Source organism: Podarcis melisellensis (assembly GCF_964234715.1).
Source record: "Podarcis melisellensis genome assembly, chromosome: 4".
NCBI classification, from domain to species: domain Eukaryota; kingdom Metazoa; phylum Chordata; class Lepidosauria; order Squamata; family Lacertidae; genus Podarcis; species Podarcis melisellensis.
The window spans coordinates 74,857,522-74,871,805 of NC_138531.1; the positions used below are offsets into that span (position 1 = coordinate 74,857,522).

At 43.3% G+C, this 14,284-nt stretch overlaps 1 protein-coding gene across 1 annotated transcript in view; it reads right to left on the minus strand.

The window, feature by feature from the left end:
- The window catches only part of LSAMP (limbic system associated membrane protein), a 1,403,176-nt gene that overhangs the window by 1,229,336 nt on the left and 159,556 nt on the right, over nt 1–14,284 (minus strand). The gene's annotated exons all lie outside the window — the stretch shown is intronic.

A 14,284-nucleotide genomic window follows, 5' to 3' on the forward strand; every position in this document is an offset into this window, starting at 1 on the left:
TTCTGTTGCTCTAGAGCAGGGGTGGGGAACCTGTGGCCTTCCAGATGTTGCCGGTCTTCATCTCCCATCAGCCCCACCTAGCATGGTCAGTGATGATGGGGAGCTGGATCCACAGAAAACACATCTGCTCCATCATCTATATAACAGCCATTCAAATATATGAAGACGGCTTTCACATTTCCTTTTCATAGGCTCTCCCACAAGCTAAGCATACCCAACTCCTTAGGCTTTTCCTTACAGGACTTTTACTGCCAGGGACTACTGATAAAATACAAGTAAGGATAACATTTTATACAATTTTAGTAGAGTGAGTTAGATTGCTACAGTCTGGTTTGGAACTTTTAAGGTCCACCCTCTTCCATATCTACTCACATAAGTCATCTTCTGAGGCCCTACTCTAGATCTATCACACCCATGCACCGAGACATGATGCTCTACAACACTGTTGAGTGCAATGTGCATCTGAATACCAGTTGCTGATAATCAAGGGTGAGGAGAGCATGATGTTCTAAGGGGACATTTACAGTTGTAGCTAATTAGTTGTCCCTTACTAGGTGGCATTATCAACCGCAGCAAAGCCAAAAGCAATAATGCACTTAAGTGTTTTCATGTAAAAGAAAATATCTAAATGCATTATATTCTCATGGAGTTAACTTTTTAAAACTTCCATAGATCTTAACAAATGTGCGCCAGTGGCTTCTTGGCAGCCAATGCTCGCCACATGTTCAAGGGAAGCAGCAAACATGCCCTTGTTGAACGTGGGAACCACTGAGTGAGGGAAAGCGAAAATCCCTAAAGTTTTCTCCTGCGTGAGGGGGGAAAAACTTCTTAAAGCAGTGTGTAAATTCATGGCAAGAAGCAATAAAGGTGAGTTTTATACATTCCCATTATTGCTTCTACGTCTTTGCAATAATGTTTATTGACATGTTTGAATGGAGCACAAGCTGCAGTTCAGTTCAACTGCCTGTGAAAATGGGACATTTGTCAAGAAACAAACCTCATGGTTTTTTTTAGTGGCTTCTCTCACTCAGAAAATATGATCACAATGTTGTTAAGGGAAGGGAGGGGGAGGGGAACAAGGCTCCCTGGAGTGCGTTGTTAGCGGGTATATGTGTGGGTTGCGTGTGTGTTAGGAATAGCAGTCACAGATCTCTATGGAGAAGGGGAGGGGGGAATGACAATCACAACCAGGAAAGCTTAAAAGAGTTGTGAATGGCTTTGCGATGCTTTGCACCGCTGCACATGCTCAGATTAGAAGTAGACTCACCTATTACTAGATCCCTAGGAGACACAATAAAATTAACCTTCCGTGGCCAGAGGAAGGCTTGCTGGAAATGCAGGCTCAGCAATACACTACCTTTGCCTCCGACACATTATCATGAGAGAACTTCATTAGTAGACTCACTGACAAGTGAAACATCTCTATGATCCTTTCATCTCTTCAGTCTCCCTCTCCCAAAAGCCCACATCTTGCCAATACCATCCCTTTTTGGTTCGTGAACGGAGCAAAAATACCAGTTGAAGAACCCTGGTGCTCTAAGGTTTTGTACAGGACACACCTTAACTTTTAAAGTACATTTAAAGTGCACTCTCCCAAATAATAATTATCCTGGGAACTATAGTTTTTTAAGGGCACTGGGTGTTGTGGTTCTGTAAGGGGTAGTTATCAAGATGGCTTGGAGTGAAATATGCTTTAAGGTTATAACTAAGAGCTGTTTGACCGTGGAACAGTCTCCCTCGGAAAGTTGGGGGGGCTGGACTAGATGACCCAGCTCTACAATTCTATGGTTCTGTTCTATGATATTGTGTGTATGCAGCCAAGAGTGTACACTTTAAAAAAATTGGGTGTTCATTTAGGACTAGGAAAACACACGAGTAAGCCAGTGGTTTGCTTGCATATTTATTTTCTGTCCTTTTATTTAGAAGACTTATCAATTACTTAATCAAAGAGCTCTCTAAGTGGTCTAGAAATAAAATTGTAGATAAAACACAGCTAAAATTCACAAACACAATTAAAAACAAATATCCATAAAATAATCCATTAAAATGCAGCTAAAACCTTTTAAATGAATATGGGAAACTAAATTATATGTATGGGTGGGCTTGCTGCAATAAGAAAAAGTTTTCAGCTGGCATGTAAAGCAAGGATGTTTGCCTAATGTCAATACAAAGGGAGCTTTGATGGTTTAAGAAGAGGATTAGACAAAATGGAAGGCAAGTAAGAAAAGTAGAATTAATAGAAGTAGAACAGTGTGTTCTCTAAATAATCTGGTCCATAAATGCTTGGTTCTTGCAAAAAATCCATTATGGCCAAAAGATGTCCTAGGAAGTAATGGATGACTTTGGGTAGTTACTCCAAGGATGATGGCCTTTCCACACATGGGCAGAGCAAGTATAGAGATGGTCAGTTAACATTTTCCAACATTCCATATAGGTGGGCAAAATGTTCTAATGGGATATGCATCCTCTTCACTACTGTCAGGGAGGACTCACTAAGGGGGAGGCAATGGATGTGTAAGGATACTTGAGATATGTTGAAATGCAGATTCTAAGTCATTGGTCAGAAAAAAAGGATTTTTAAAAGAAAGGGGTGTTTTGTTATTATCGAGTCTTCAGTACAAGGGGTACATAGGTAGAGCTCCAAGCATTTTGCATTCAGGTCAACATGTGTACCTTGAGAATGCTCCCCCCACATTAGATTCTAAGCTGCCACCTTTCTCTTACCACCCTCTGGTCATTTCATGCCTCTTTTACCTGTTCCATTTTGCTTCAGCTGCCATTGGCTTAGCTGCTCTGATGTCACAGAGGGAATCATGGCATCTTCAATGGTTGCATCACACTGCTTAACTTGCCTTAGTGTCTCAGTGGCATTTAACAGAAGTGCTACTCCATCTCAGTCACCTTAGTCCTTTTCCTTCTGATGTCTCAGAGGTACTGTAGCCTAGGGCAAAGCAACTCAGTTCTTAGATGTCTTAAGGTTAAGATTTGCATTCTAATACCATTAAGCAACTATTTAAATAAAAGCACTCACACACCACAGACCTTTTTTAAAAAAAACACACACACACCAAAATAAACTTGTTAGTGTGAATTATGTGCCTCTGGAGCCTTCCTAATAAGAAGTAATTTGCTACAGCCAGATGAAACCTGCAGTTTATAAAGAAGGCAGGAACATCCTCTGTGATTCAATCCCATATATGCATGTTTTTGGTTTTCCCCTGAATTATCTGCATACCATTTGGCAAGAGCACACCATTTCATCTAGCCCCACAATTCTCTGCTGATTCTGTTCTGGTCTTCACATTCAGTTCTGCTGATGCGTCTCAAATTCCAGCACTGCGTAGTTCCAGTCCGGAGCCCTCTCAACCAGTTTCTATGGAGATTGGACTCTGCCCAACCAATGCCTCCTCCCACTGTACCCTGCCGGAGCCAGTTTTCATCAGGCCTCATAAACTCTTCAAGTGATGATTCCCTCTGCTCTGGTTTCTGAATGGGCCCAAGGAATACCAGCAGCCTCTCATTAGCGTCACATCACCGATGCTACTGCTGTCATTTTTTTGTGTGTGTGTATTGTGTGTGTGTTTCCCTAGGCATGGATCAGATATTACCCAGCTCAACAAAAATAATAATTTAGAAATAAATTATTACGCTTTTGCAAGAACATAACTATTCATAGCAAAAGGTGCCTGGCAATCCATTAGTCAGTCCTCCCAGCTCTCCCACGCAGTGCAAACATCATCTCCGTCATGTCGTCAGCCAAACTCATAAATTGCAGCAAACTGCTGCTCTCCCCCAACAAACACAGGGGCAATATGACTTACTGAGAGATATGTGCTAATATCTCATTATCTCCAGACCTCCAGACCTGGAAGGAGTGGGGATATGCACCTTGCAGAAGACAGAAACACTGAACTCTCAGGACCAATTCATCCAACCTTTGCAACATGGTTTAAGGCAGACTGGCTCAGCCCGGGATGCAGCTACTGAGTCAGTAGGGAAGCAATTGTGTCAGGAGCCTATTTTTCACTCACTGGGGCTGAGCTGGGGGAACTGTGCAAAGAAGGTGGAGGCCTGACTAAGGTGAACACATCAGTCCTGCTAAGGAGGCACTGGCCCAGACATTGACCCAGAAGGAGGCAATAGGCAGAAGCATTCCTTCCTCCCCAGCCAGGGGTACTGACTGCCTATAGAAAGGATGGGGAAATTTTCACCCAAAGGCCAAATATGCTCCTCCAGGGCTCTCTATGTAGCCCTATCTGGCCCTTCATAAGCCCCCACTGCCATCACTGGTGCTGCTTTGTATCCTCCTTGAGTGTCTTTGCCTGGCAAGAATGTGTCCTGAAACTCTGATTATGCTTCTAGCTTGCCTAAATAGAGAACAGTATAGATGTGTAACTGTGAAGAAATTAGCTTCCGTGTGTGTGTGTGAGAGAGAGAGAGAGAGAGAGAGAGAGAGAGTGACATTTATTGTTTCATTCTCTAGAACTAATGGTCATTCAGTGAAGCTGAATGCTGGAAGATTCAGGACAGATAAAGTTATGTATATTTGACTATGGAACTTGCTCCCACAGGAGGACGCGATGGCCACCAACTTGAATAGTTATAAAAAAGGATTCTGGCATGGTGCAAATCCTTCGGAAACTGAAACCTATGAACAAACAATGACATTAAGTGGGCTTATAGATAGTATTAGTTGTGTTCTATGAGAGTGATGTTGAGTATGAGCCTCAAGAGCCAAGATAGATGTGACTTCAAGAAGGCTGAGGACTAAAAGACCATTTGGAAGAAGCACTATGAAGGTGTTCATCAAACCTCTGAAACATGACAGTTTTGCAAAGAGTTCCTGCCCTCTACATATGCACTCAGCAGGAACTAACCAGGGTGTTTCTGCAAGTAGAGCAGCAAGAACTGAGACCATCCACCTCCACTGGCCATGGAATGGCCAGATAGCACTCTCTCTGTTCCATTCTCCTTTGAACCAGCAGGTTTACAATGCTCTAATTCCCATCTACAAGTCCTGCTTGCCTTGTCAAGGAGCCAGTGGTGCATTCTGTCATTCAAACTGCTGGAAGGCCTCTCCTGCCAGAGTTTACTGCTATCGTGCCAGCTGCTCGGAGCTGGTAGCAGATGGCTGCGTGGCACACCTGACAGAAAGCAGACCTTCCAAGGACAAAGAGGGAGGCAGGATTTGCCCAAAGTGTGGCAAATCCATTCCCATCTGATGGAAGGTAGTGGATGTACTCCAAGTGCCCAACTTTTCAGAAGAGATTTGGATGCCAGGGAAAGCATGCAAAGAAGCATACCTGTAACAGCTGATGGTTGTATAGCTTGGACCAAATGGCTTTTAAAAGAAAATGTGAGCAATCTATCAAATGCAATGACTGCCAGTCTTTTTTCAAGAGAAAGACAGGAAAGAATGTTACAGAAACATGTGGGTGATCGTAGGGTGTAATTCAGGGACGATGAACTTTTTTTTTGTCCTTAGGGCCACATTTCATACTGGGAAACCTTCCAAGGGCCACATACCAGTGGTGGAAGGGGCCCAAGGCAAAAGTGGGCATAACAACAAATGTAAATGTTACCTTTCCACAGTAGGTTAGTTTCTACACAAACTCACACAATGCTCTCTATCATTTACCCTCACAAGGAAGAGCCATGTCCACCAGGAAACTAAAGGACAGTCATTGACTGTATTTGTTCAAATATACACTAGCTTATAAAATGTGCAGTATGAATTGCTAAAGTTTTAAATGGTATTTGGGCCATCATTTGCAATCTAGGAAGACTGCAACACTAAACATGCTTGCAAGTGAGTAAATGCCATACGGGGGAAAAGGTGGGATTTGGCCAGTGACAACCTGGTGCCTTCCAGATGTTCTGGATGACAATTCCCATCAGCCCAAAGCATCTGGATTGGTGGAGGCTGTTCTAAGTACAGTGGTACCTTGGGTTACGAACTTATTTTTTCCGGAGGTCCGTTCTTAACCTGAGGTACCACTTTAGCTAATCGGGCCTCCCGCTGCCGCGGCGCGATATCCGTTCTCATCCTGAGGTAAACTTTGTAACCCAAGGTACTACTTCTGGGTTAGCGGAGTTTGCAACCTGAAGTGTTTGTAACCCAAGCTGTTTGTAAATCGAGGTACCACTTTAAAGGTGAATAGAATTGCAGTGTCTGAAACTATCGTACACAAACAGCTTTGTTTTCCAAGGCCACCCTGAGCTCTTCAGGACATCTACTGATTCAGTTCATTCTAACTACCTTTCATACTTGAGTCTCTACTGATTCTGTACTAATGCTTTTGGACTCTATTCAGTGTAATTCATGTGCTTTGTGTCTTTTTATCATTGTTGTATATGGCCTATGTTTGCCTGAATGATCTATTATCCTTTGTGGTTCAGGGCCACCCCACCTTTTTTTTCTTTCGCTTTCTGTAGATTGTGTGGGAAACCTAGTGTGACTTCAGTTCAAATGCGCCAGTGCACTGAATACTTCCTTAAACTGCTGGCTTATAGATAAGTCACTACTGTACTCTACTTTTTACATTCCATGCCTTTAATGGCTACATGAAAAGCAGAAATCAAGAGATAACTCTTCTCCTGACATGGAGACACAGTAATGGGGAAAGCTGTTGATTTCTCCCTATAATACAGCAGTTAAAGGCACGGGTTTTTAAAAGACCACAACACAACTTTCTCTTCCAGGAAAATGGAAATAGGAGAGAGGTAGGGGGAGTTTGATCTCTTGGCAGCTTTTGAGACAGTTGACCAGAGTACCCAGCTTTAGTATTTCAGGGAGGTAGGAGCTGGGGGCACTATGCTTCAGTGGCTCCACTCCTATCTCCAGGCCCCTTTCCAGGAAGTAGTCATGGGGAGCTACCGCTCAGCACCATAGTTGCTGTCCTGTGGTGTCCCAAAGGGTTCCATATTATTTCCTAAGCTACATCTGTGTGAAGCCCCTGGGAGCTATCATCAGGAGATTCGGAGTATCATCAATATGTAAATGACACTCTATCCCTATCTATCTGTTCTATCTGAATTGGGAAAGGTGGCTGAGGTATTAGACCAGTGTTTGGATGCGGTGATGGGCTGGATATGGGCCAGTAAATTGAATCCTGCAAAGACAGAGATGTTATGCATCTCACGTTTCCACATCAGGAAGGTGGGGAGATAGCCTATGTTGAATGAGGTTGCATTCACCTGGAACGAGCAAATCAGCAGTTTGGGGGTGTTTCTGGTTTCAGCACTGTCAACAGAGGCTCAGGTGGTGGCCCCTTGCTGCCTTATGCTGGGCATTGAAAATGAGGTGCAAGTCCCTGGCATGGTCATGGAGCCCTCCCACCTCCTTCCCAAAGCCAAGGAAGCACTTGCCCACCTTGGTGAAGGACAAGGAGGACTCTAGAACCCTATCAGAGCCCTCATACCTTCTTCCTGAACCCAGGCAAGTTCTTAATGGGCTGTGAAAAGGTGCCCTCTTTGGCTGTGGGCCCAGGGCCACTGCACCACTTACACTGCCCTAAATCCACCTCTGCCTTTTGTACTTCATGCTCTGGTTGGATTACTGCAATAATGCCTATGTGGGCAGCCCTTGAAGATGAATCAGAAACTTTAACTGGTCCAAAATGCAGCAACCACCCTACTGATGGGTTTCCATTTTGGTCCCATATAACCCCACCTTTAAAACAGCTGCACTGGTTGCCATTTCGCTTCCTGGCCCAATTCAAAATGCTCACATTAGTGTTTAAAGCATTCAGTAACTCTGGCGCAAATAGCTGAAAGATTAACTCCTTCCCTATAGACCCTCTTGGATGTTAAGTTTGGCAGAGAGTCTTTCTCCTGGTTATTCTACTGCCCTCAAAAGCTCAAGGGGTTGTAGTCCAGGAGAAGGTGTTCTCTGTGGCAGCCCCTCAGCTGTGGAACACCCTCCCAACAGAGGTATACCCGGCAACTTAATTACAGTGGTACCTCAGGTTAAGTACTTAATTCGTTCCGGAGGTCTGTTCTTAACCTGAAGCACCACTTTAGCTAATGGGACTTCCTGCTGCTGCCGCACCACCGGAGCACAATTTCTGTTCTCATCCTGAAGCAAAGTTCTTAACCCGAGGTACTATTTCTGGGTTAGTGGAGTCTGTAACCTGAAGCGTATGTAACCCAAGGTACCACTGTATATAGTTTTCAGTGGATGCTGAAGACACAGCACTTTACCCTGGACTTTGACATCTGAGATGTACTGAATATTTTCAGGACCCACCCTATTTTTCCTGATTGCATTTTTTTTGTAACCTGAAGCATTTCTTTTTATCTGTTCTTAATGTTGTATTTTAAATTGTTGTAACCTGCCCTGGGACCATAGGGTGAAGGGTACGTTGATTATAATTATAAGTGTGGGGGTGGGTGCATACAGCCAGTGGCTGCAGCATAGATCCCAGCCAGTATCTGTCAATTCTTCTTACATCTTCTAGCTTAAATGACTATACAAATTGCAAAAAGAGAGAGAGAGAACATACAGAGTGCAAGATATTTATGCAGTGATAATGCTGTGCACAACCTTTCCAGAAAACTATTATACAAGTGCAAAGACATTTAAATATTTGAAAAGCATCTTTTGCAACCAATATCAAAATGACATTCGTTCCAGGTTTGAGGGAAAAAATGCCCTTGCTTTTCCCTATCTCCCTTTTCTCATTACAGAGATAAATCCCAGGTGCATCTCTCAGTAGCAGAGAAGGACCAGTATATCTCTGTGTGTGTTTGTGTGTGTGTGTGTGTGCGCACGGATGTCTGTCTACTTGCTCATGTAAGAACAAGAAAGATTCTTGGGGAAGCCTTGCAGGGTTGCCTTGGCCAGTATATCACCACTTTGATCTGTGAAACTGACACCATTACAGGTGCCACTTAATACTCATTCTGCACTTGTAATAAATTGCTCTTTAAGTATGGGCAGCACCTACACTTTGAAATGCCCTGCCTATTGGCATCAGGTGGGTGTCTTCCCTGTACTCTTTTTCATGCCTGCTTGAAACATTGTTTTTAGGCAAGTCTAATACAGTGGTACCTCAGGTTACAGACACTTCAGGTTACAGACGCTTCAGGTTACAGACTCCAATAACCCAGAAATAGTACCTCAGGTTAAGAACTTTGCTTCAGGATGAGAACAGAAATTGTGTGGCAGCAGCAGTGGGAGGCCCCATTAGCTAAAGTGGTACCTCAGGTTAAGAACAGTTTCAGGTGAAAAACAGACCTCCAGAATGAATTAAATTCTTAACCTGAGGTACCACTGTACCTGTGTTTAACTGCTTTTATCTATACTTTTCAACATTTTATATTGTTGTGAATCAAATTTTTAAACTGTCAAATGGTATATAAATTTTATTCAATAAATAAATAAATAAATAAATAAATAAATAAATAAATAAATAAATAAATACTAACATTGTAGAGTTAGAAGGGACCCTAAGGGTCATCTAGTTCAGTTTTTTTCAACCTTTTTTGGGCAAAGGCACACTTGTTTCATGAAAAAAATCATGAGGCACACCACCATTAGAAAATGTTAAAAAAATTAACTCTGTGCCTATATTGACTATATATAAAGTAATTCTCTTGAATAGGAATCAAATAAACACAAAGAAAGTATTTTATAATTACTTTATTGTGAAATAGTAAATAAACAGAAATATGAATAATTATAAAATACTTTATTTTTAAATCTTTCGAATTTTTCAATTTTTCCCACGGCACACCAGGCAACATCTCGCAGCACACCAGTGTGCCGCAGAACAGTGGTTGAAAAACACTGATCTAGTTCAACCACCTGCAATGCAGGAATCTCAACTAAAGCATCCATGACAGATGGCCACCCAACCTCTGCATAAAAGCTTCCAAGGAAGGAGAGGCCATAACCTTCTGAATGAATCCATTCCACTGTCAAACAGCTCTTACCATTAGGAAGTTATTCCTAGTGTTCAGTCGGTATAGCCTTTCTTGTAGTGTGAAGCCATTGGTTTGGGGTCCTACCCTCCAGAGCTGGAGAAAACAAACTTCCTCCATTTTCCATGTGACAGCCCTTTAGATATTTGAAAATGGCTCTCATGTCTACTCTTGGTCTCCTCTTATCCAGGCTAAACGTACTGAACTCTCTCAACCATTAACTGCATGAGGGCAAGCCCTGGATAAATCATCGCTCAGTGTATCCAGTCTTATTAATGAGCTACTCCTTCCACTGTTTATTTTCTTTTAAGCAGTGGGCTACTGATAATCACTAGAATCTCTGGGATGCAAAGACATAAGAGAAAGAAATAATGAATGGCAAAAGGCAATTTCCACTTGAATGGTGTCCATTAGGGCCCGACACACATGCCTGGTAGAAGGGGATTGTGATTATATTCGCTTCCCCACAACTAAAGTCTATGTCGTGAGCATTGCTTTTGCAGAGGTATTGTGCGCACAGAACCCAATGCATGTACAGCAGAACAGTGCAGCACAATCTACATTCTCTGTTTTCTGCAGTATAGATTGTGTGGTTGGGAATGAGAGGCACTGACTTCTACAGAAGGAGCAGAGCTGACAACCTGTGTGCACATATTCAACCAAGCACTTTGACAATGGAGTGGAAGGCAAGTGATATGCTGCTTAAAAGCATGCTAAGAAGGATTCCAAAATACATTATCATTGCTGGCCTGCTGGTCCGGGCTAGATATAACTTTTACTTTCTGGCCTGAATACTTTCTGACACTTTTACTTTCAAATCTGCAACCTCTAAGCATTGGCTTTCACATTACAGTACAATCCTATACCCAGTTACCAGGGACTAAGACTGAAGAAATGCTTCTATCTTGGTTAGCATGAATAGTGCATACATAGGATTGCACTCAATATTGGAATCATAAAATTGTAGAGTTGGAAGGGACCCAAAAGGTCAACTCCATTGTTGCATAGCTCTTGCCTGCAGAAAGTTCTTCCTAATGTTTAGCCTGTCATTTGAATCTATGATTTAGGGTCCTACCCTCTGGCGCAGCAGAAAACAAATTTGCTCCACCTTCCATGTGGCAGGCATTCAGAAATTTGAAGGAGACTAGCATCTCAAGCTTCTCTTCTCCAGGCTAAATGGACCCTACTCCCTCCACTGTTTCTCATGAGGCTTGCATTACTGAAACATCAGGCATGCCTGGCAATGCATAAAAGAGAAGGCAGGGCTTAGAATAGATGCAATCTAATGCCATCTTGTTCCATTTGAAGATCTACAGTCTTTTCCCCAAGGTATTTCCCAAGCCTGGCTTCCTGTAGGTCTTCCCTTAAATATTGATGTGCATCACTGGACACGGTGTAGCTCATTGCTGTGCACCTGTCTCTTTAACAATCACGCTTGAAACACCTGCAGGCTGTATATATCAGCTACTCAGCCTAGGGACCCTATGCTGTTTCTCTCTCCTTGCCCCCATAAATACTAAGAGGATAAAGGAACCCCTCAAGTTCTTTAAGAACTAGCAATGCAACACAGCAGGGGTGCTGACATGAAAGATAAGAAAGGGTGGGACCAGAGGGAGCTTTTTGTTAAAGTGGGCTGTGGGGGGGGGGTGGATTGCCACAAGCACTAGCTCTTTTCTTAGGTGTATTTCATACTCTGCACGTGAAAAATGAATGCAATGATATTTTCACTTAATCAAGTCAACTGGCAGAGGTGTCAAGTGCAGAGAAATCGCTTGTCACTCCAGCATTTCCCGGCGTGCGCTCGCCGCACCAAGGAATGGAGGGCAAAGGGATTACAGAATTAAGCAGTGCTGGTACAGCAGCCGGAGAGCGGCCGAGATTTAGCTGTCACTTCGAAGAAAACACCATTTCATTTTGTGATTTACAAAACGCGGAAGTTACCTGGCCTAGCCTTGGGATTTATGAGCAGGGAAACTTGAGCCCTGCAAAGGGGTCCTTCACCAAGTGAGTTAACCCTTTGTGCAACCGCAATGGAGCAACTGCATCCAAGCAGCACTGACAGATGCTAGGTTTTTTCTAAGTTTTCTGTCACTGGATATGTCTCAAAGAGAAGGACAGATGCTTTATCTAAATGCAAGGTTTTCTGTGCAAATAATGGAGGCTTATCTGTTGGCCTATCTAGCCCACCCAGTATTGCCTGCTTTTTCAGGAAGACATTCTCCAAGGCCTCAGAAAGAGCTCTTTCCCAGCCCTTCTGACTGATATGGTAGAAATATATACAAAGAGGGTTTTTTTCTCCCTCTCACACAATACTAGAATGCTGGTTATTCAAAGTAGCTGAGTGACAGAACAGAGCAAAGGAAATACTTCTTCACAGGATGCATAATTGAATTAATGCCATTCACTCCCAAAAGAAGTGGACCTGTCCACCAAGTTATATGTGTTTAAAAGGAATTATTAGACAAATCCATGGTGGATTTGTGCAGTGTCATGGTTAGAGTGTTGAACCTGGGAGACTTGGGTTCAAATCCTTGTTCCTCTATGAAGCTCCCTGGGTGAGCTTGCTCCAGTCATTCAGCCTTGCCTAATTCACAGGGTTGTTATGAAGAAAAAAGGGGGTAGTACCAGCTTTAGCTCATTGTGGGAAAGTGGGACCTAGATGTGAAAATAAGTAAAGAAATGAAAAACAAGCAAATGGCTACTACTCATGGTTGGTTATCTGCTAATGCCCATGGTTGGGGAACATCAACAAGAGAGTGCTGTTCAGCTCAAGTCCAGATTATGGACTTCCCAGGCCACACTCATGTCATACATTTAAAGTGCTATGATACCACTGTAACACTTTAAACAGTCATGGGTTCCCCCAAAGAATTCTGGAAGCTGTGGTTTGTCACTGGTGCTGAGAATTGTCAGGAAGCTCCTATTCCCCTTACAGAGCTACAATTACAGCAAGGTGGCAATCATTGTGCTTTAAAACATGTGACCTCCTAAAGCCTATAAAGCAAAAGGAGCTTGAACATGCACATCAATGTCAGAAATGAAAACCTGCATATTGCTATCCCACCAATTACCCGCAAAGCCAAATTCCCTTCACTTAGGGGAAGGGCTGGGAAAGAAGAGTCTAACTATATAGCTTTTACTTTCACCCTTCCCTCAGAGAAGTCCTGCATACTCAGGATTATGTGATATTGAATCCCTTTGTTAAAAAGAGTGGTTAAACATGAGTAAAATGATGAATCCTCTCCCTTTGAGTGCATGCTGGGCAGAGAGTTCACAAGAAAGCAGGAGCCTTTTGGATCAAGCTAATAATGCATCTTGTCCAGTTTCCTGTTCTCACTGTGGTCCCCCAGATGCCTGTGGGAAATCAGCAAGTAGGGCTCAAGTACAAGAAGACTTCCCACCCCCATAGTTTCCAGTACAGTGGTACCTCAGGTTACATACGCTTCAGGTTACAGACTCCGCTAACCCAGAAATAGTGCTTCAGGTTAAGAACTTTGCTTCAGGACGAGAACAGAAATCATGCTCCGGCAGCACGGGGGCAGCAGGAAGCCCCATTAGCTAAACTAGTGCTTCAGGTTAAGTACAGTTTCAGGTTAAGTATGGACCTCCGGAATGAATTAAGTACTTAACCTGAGGTACCACTGTAACTGTTATTCAGAAGCATTACTGCCTCTGACCATGGAGGTTGAGAATCACCATTATGGTTAGTGGTTTGATCCTGCTGTCTGCAGGCACCACCTGTATCAACAAGTTCCCATGCGTGCAGAACTGAACAAAGCAGGATTGAACCCATGATTACATGAATTGAATAACAGAGCTCTCCTTCGGATTTTTCCCCCCCTGGATTCTGGAGACACATTGGTGATCTCTGTCTGTCTGTCTGCATCCCGGCCCACTTGCAAAGCGTGATGAATTAGGACACATTCATCACTGTTCTGTGCACACAACTTTAGTAATCCAAAGTGCTTAAGGGCCAAGGGTGGAGTCTCTAATCCTTGAAAGTGGTTGCATTGTGTGCCGCACCTCATAAAACAGTGTGTGTGTCATATTTGGAGTGCGGGAGATGACATGTTATTTCTCATAGGTTTTCCTATGGCGCATCTGCTTATCCCACAGTTCCTGCAGCAGACAGTGGGAGAAAGGCTTTGTTGTTCCCCATTGGAGGAAGAGTGATGGGATGTGGCTGCAGCCGACATCCTCAATACCATTGTCTCCCCAGGGCAGATGGCACCCATTTTATCCAAAAGGGGTATCTTTTCTGCTGTCTGGCTCCCGCAATGGCAGCTTGAGCTTCATGTCACGACACCATCTGGATTCCCTGCAGCAGTTCTAAAATAAAGCAACAATGGGGAAAGAACGC